Source organism: Clinocottus analis, unplaced genomic scaffold, assembly GCF_023055335.1.
Source record: "Clinocottus analis isolate CAN_PGR_092001 unplaced genomic scaffold, fCliAna1.0.p SCAF_15, whole genome shotgun sequence".
In the NCBI taxonomy this organism is placed as follows: domain Eukaryota; kingdom Metazoa; phylum Chordata; class Actinopteri; order Perciformes; family Cottidae; genus Clinocottus; species Clinocottus analis.
This window is the reverse complement of record NW_027175876.1, coordinates 347,186-352,718: the sequence shown is the minus strand read 5'-3', so window position 1 is coordinate 352,718 and position 5,533 is coordinate 347,186.

Here is a 5,533-nt window from a genome sequence, read left to right as displayed (position 1 = left end):
CTCTCTCTCTCTCTCTCTCTCTCTCTTTCACTCTCTCTCTCTCTCTCTCTCTCTCTCTCACTCTCTCTCTCTCTGCTGCCACCTCCCTCTTTCTGTCTCTATGTCTCTCTCTCTGATGCCACCTCTCTCTCTCTCTCTCACTCTCTCTCTCTCTCTCATGCGCGCGCTCTCTCTCTCTCTCTCTCTCTTTCCCTCCCTATCTCTCTCACTCTCCTATCATCTCTATCTCCCTCTTGTGTCTCTCTCTTCCCTCTCCATCTCTTTCTCCCCCTCTCTGTCTCTCCTCTCATCCTTTTTCCCTCTCTCTCTCTCTCTCTCTCTCTCTCTCTCTCTCTCTCTCTCTCTCTCTCTCTTGCTGACAGGTTCCATCATAACAGGAAACAGAGGAAGAAGACATGGAGCTGCTTCAACTTTCTCCTCAAATTAACTTAATTCCGGTCCTTTCCTCCCTCATCTCATTTTGCTCCTGAGCCTCAAATAAACTTGTATTTCATAATGATCATTTTTAAATGATAACCCATACCTGTAGCTCAATAATAAAACAACTCAGTGACTTAAAAGTGTGTAGTATCTAGGGTTTCTAAAATATATAATAAGAAAAGCAAAACCTTTTTAGTCAGTAATGTATTTCTACGGCCATTTTTATTTCTACAGTAGCCCGGAACGGACAAAATTATGGATAGGGCCTTTTCGGCGATAGGGCGTTTTTCGTGTAATCGTGTTGGCCATCGTAGTTCTCCTGGCGGTCAAATGTCTACTACTTTCATTCTCTCTCCTGACCACCACGGGGCGACTCCTCTGGTTGTATAGAAGTCTATGCTTCATGTGTTGAAGCTGCATTCTCTCTCCTGACCACCAGGGGGCGACTCCTCTGGTTGTATAGAAGTCTATGCTTCATGTGTTGAAGCTGCATTCTCTCTCCTGATCACCAGGGGGCGACTCCTCTAGTTGTATAGAAGTCTATGCGTCTTATTTTTTAAGCCAGCGGTGTCGCCCCCTGCTGGTTACTAGAAAGAATGCATGTATAAATACCCCCAAAAAAACAAAAAACATGTTAGGTATCAAATTAAACATAAAAATCAGGGCTACAATAATATATAATCATATACTGAAACAAGTATAAGGATAAGGGGTTAATGTGAGGGCGTAAAGGGCTACTACGTATTTATTTTACTGTATTTTTTTAAACAACATATATAAAACAGAGAAAAGCAACAAGCTGGAAACCAACAAATGTGCGACATAAATAATAATTTGATGATGTGTCATGAAAAAACAACAACAACGAAGGAGGAAGAGAGCAGAGCGTCTGAGAGCAAAAGAGAAACCCTACGAGTGTCATCTTTCCACCTCCCGACGTGAAGAGTGATTTCAGTTCAGTCACGCTGACCTCGTCGAGGTCGGGTGTTCTTCTTCTTGACCTCTCTGACCTCTTGATGTTTCGGCAGCAGAGTGAATCACCGAAAGGCCCCAAAGAGACGTTTTCAATTTGTCCCGTCTCGGCTTCCCAGAGCGGGAATCCGATCCGGCATTACGGCATCACCCTCTGCTTTGACTCCGGGGCTTTTCCACTGTGTTTTTTCACCCTCGCGAGGAATCTGATACTCTCTCTCTCTCACAGGTTTGAGGTGAAAGCTTGAAACCGGAGGAGGACAAACAGCCGCATGTCACCGTTCCTCCCACACCGGCATCAAGAGCCGGATCATGTTTACTGGAATATTTAGGAATATTGCAAACTGACGGGCTGGACAGGAGGGTCGTGTACATTTATGGTGTTTTCATCAAAGATCTGTCAACATATTTGCAGCAATGTTACGAATTTATCCTATTTGGCAGATTATTAAAAAATGTGGGAACAAATAATACAAAATCTGTTCCACATGTCTTCAGAGAAAACTAATTATTTATTCTTCTATGTTTAAAATGTTCTGCTGATGAATTCTTTAAAATACGGATGCATTGACATAAATTCCCACATTTCTAGAATAAGTGAGTTAATTTGTGTTTTAAAGGTGTAACTGCAGGAAACTAAACTAAATGTTAACGTGTTGTTCACTCATCTGACCACACGGTGGCACTGTGGGGTTACCAAACATCTGTCCGCTGATAGCGTCGTGATATCATATTTACATATTATAGTAATGCGAAAATATAAGATTAAAAACAGTCATTTAAGGTTTAAGCGTCATTTAAGAGACGAGAGAATAGAAAATAATGAAAAACAGGCTAAAATAGAATACAATAAGATGTAGAAGAAGAAGAAGAAGAAGAAGAAGAAGAAGAAGAAGAAGAAGAAGAAGAAGAAGAAGAAGAAGAAGAAGAAGAAGAAGAAATACATATTAAACATCACAATTCAGAATATCATTACCCGCGGTGTCTTTAAAGTGTCTGTCTATTGAACAAAACATCTCTTTAATGGTCGTTTTTTTCAGTCAGAAATCTCCACTTCTGCAGCTCTTACATCCACCAAATATTCCAGTTTCATTCCTCTCAATATTCTGGAGGTTTCTATGGAGGGGTTTGTTCATAAATCATTCATAGCCTCATTTATTTAACATTTCATAACAAAAAAAAAAGTTTTTCTATGGCTGAGTTATTCAAAATCCTCTCAAAATGTGAAAACTTGCATCCAATGTTCAGACTTCTGTTCTGGAGATTGGCACTTTTTTTTTTTTAATAAGACGATGTCTCATTTGTATATCAAACTTTTCTCAAGAGACAGCGTCACAACAGTTCTGTCTCTCTGCCGTTTATCTGCGAGATGATTCATAAAAAGGTTTCATTTATTCGACGTGGTGATTTAGACGCAGTACCGCAGTGCCACCAGCAGATGTCAGCAGAACACCACATGGCGCGTTTACACGAGGGTTCAGCGGAAGTTCACTCCTTTGAGAACTTCCTGTTAGTTAGTTAGTTAGTTAGTTAGTTAGTTAGTGAACGCCCTCCATGGTCAAAATATACAACACTGCACGTTTAAGATCTCTGCTAGTACAGCTTAACTATGCATATTTCACTTTATACACTGAGCAATACTATTAGCATATTTTTGTGCAATACTGTGATTTCTTTTATATATTTTTCAACGTAAGTGTATTGTAATTCTGTGTTGGGAGGAACCAGCTAAAAAAAGCTTTTCAATCTACAGAATAACTGTCTTTTATCTGTGCGTATGATAGTAAAAATATCTTGAATCTGAACTAAGACTGTGTATTGAAGCCGCCCGTCACCGATCAATGCACCGCCCGCATATCAGTGTTGTGTTTGCACCAAAGTGTCCGTTAAAATCAATGACTGCAGCTTTAAAACACAGACGTGACGTCGATGCAGAACTCCTCATTCACAGACACGAAAGCAACAAAAAAAATTGTTTTGTATTTCTGAAAAATATTGAACCTTTTCCTCCAAATTAGTTCGACCTTTTTGTGACTTTTATGAAGAGCGTTAACATTTCTCCACTGGGGACGACAACATCCAGGTCACAATTACTTGGAAACTTGGCCTTTATGTGTAGAACGATTGATTAAATAAACCAGATGAACAAGTAAGGAGGGAACTTCCTTCATATTAACAGTGAAGGAGATGACACTTTGCAGATTTTTGGCTGACAAAAAAACAGCATTCTGTTGCCATCAATGGCTCTAAATATGTAATGCGCTTGGTTCTTATGGGATGTGTGTACTCTTAGAGGGGTTTAGGTCACGGAAACAGATATTTCCCAGTTCCCAAAACATTCAGAGTGACATTCAGAGCATCGAATGAGGGTTTTCACCTCTGTGACGTAGAAGAAAAACGAGAAACAAAGTTGACCAAAACCCCCTAATTCTGGGTCACGCTCAGTTCAAATCTGATCTTTTTACTTCCTGTTCAAATCCAACCAAACTACTCAAATCCGTCGGCTTTGGATACACGGAGGATTTGTAAACTATTTATATCATGTTTCCTTTTTTTTTTTTTTTTTTTTTTGGGGTGGGGGGAGGTTTGGGGCTTTTCAAAGAAATGTGTGTAAATGTTTATTAATTCATGCTGGACACGACGTATTACAAGCCACACGGCGGACGTCAGAGCATCAGACAAAACCACAGCCGGTCGTATGAGAGTCAGCGAGCTGCCTCGAAGCAGCAGACGCATTAATGAACAACGAGGACGAGACTGCGTTTCTTTTTTATTTGATTTTTTTAAGTAGTGGTAGCATAGACAAAAATCTGACGTGGTTTGTCTATTTAGGGATTAGATGTGCCCAGAGTGCTCTCTAAAATCTGGATTAAAGACAGATGTGCGCCGTCGCGCAGGAAGATTGTGTCTGATACATTATTCTTGGAAGTTATGGATGTTTTCAGTGCAGCTGCTTCTTAGCCACCGATGTCGTCGCAAATAAAAAATAAAAAAACCAGACTGGAGGAGCTTTGACGGCGTCGTGGCCTCAAATCCTTGAATTCACGTCGGTCGGATGCGTCGCATCTCCAGAAGCGGTTCAATCAGGACTCGTTGAAACGCGTGAAAGAAAGTCTTTATTTATGAAATGTGCTCTGAAAGCATTACATTCTGAAATATGTTTTTTTTTTCCCCGAAGATGAAGTAGAAGAGGTGTCGGTTTGAAAGCTGACGGATCTGCAAGCGTGCTTCTTCTTTTTTATTATTATATTCTTATATTCCTATTTATTTGTTTTGCACTGAGACGCCATCTGACTCGCTGTTATGAGAGTTTCATTCCAAAATGATATGCACCTTTTAAAATACATGAAAAAAAAAAATCCTCACATTTACTTTTGGCGAATGATTGCTGCCATGAAGCTGAAGCGCGTCGTTGGTCACTGAAAAGATTACTAAGCAGGATGTAAAGAAGTAGTTTGACACATTGCAAAAACACAGCTTTTCACTTTCTTGCTGGAAGTTAAGATCAACAACGCTCTCTTATCTGTGCAATAAGTATGGAGCTAGAGCCAAAAGGTGGTTAGCTTAGCTTGTAATACGACTGTTTGTCAATAGTTTAGCTTAGCTAACCTCCTCAGCTGTCACAATTATTGAACTATTAAATTAAAGACATGACCTGCCGTTGGGCTAATCTTCTGTAACCACTGTAGCATTGAAAGGCTAGCCAGATAACTAGCGTACAGCTTGCTAATTTTGCTTTAATGCAACACCGTTTATGAGCTTTGGAGACTAGCTAGGTATCTGTAGAGCTCTGGAGATGGACAAGCTAGTGAGTTAACTTACCAGCTCTGCTAGTTAGTTCACTAACCAGCTCTGCTAGTTAGTTCACTAACCAGCTCTGGAGATGGACACGCTAGTGAGTTAGCTAACCAGCTCTGGAGATGGACACGCTAGTGAGTTAGCTAACCAGCTCTGGAGATGGACATGCTAGTGAGCTAGCTAACCAGCTCTGGAGATGGACACATATCTTAGTTAACTAAGTTTCTTTACTACATTTATGTTCATGATATAATTTCTATAGATTATTGTCGAGTCCATGTACCAAAATGTCAAACTACTTCCTTAAAAAGTGGACATTTCCGCAGGTAGAAACCCTGACTTG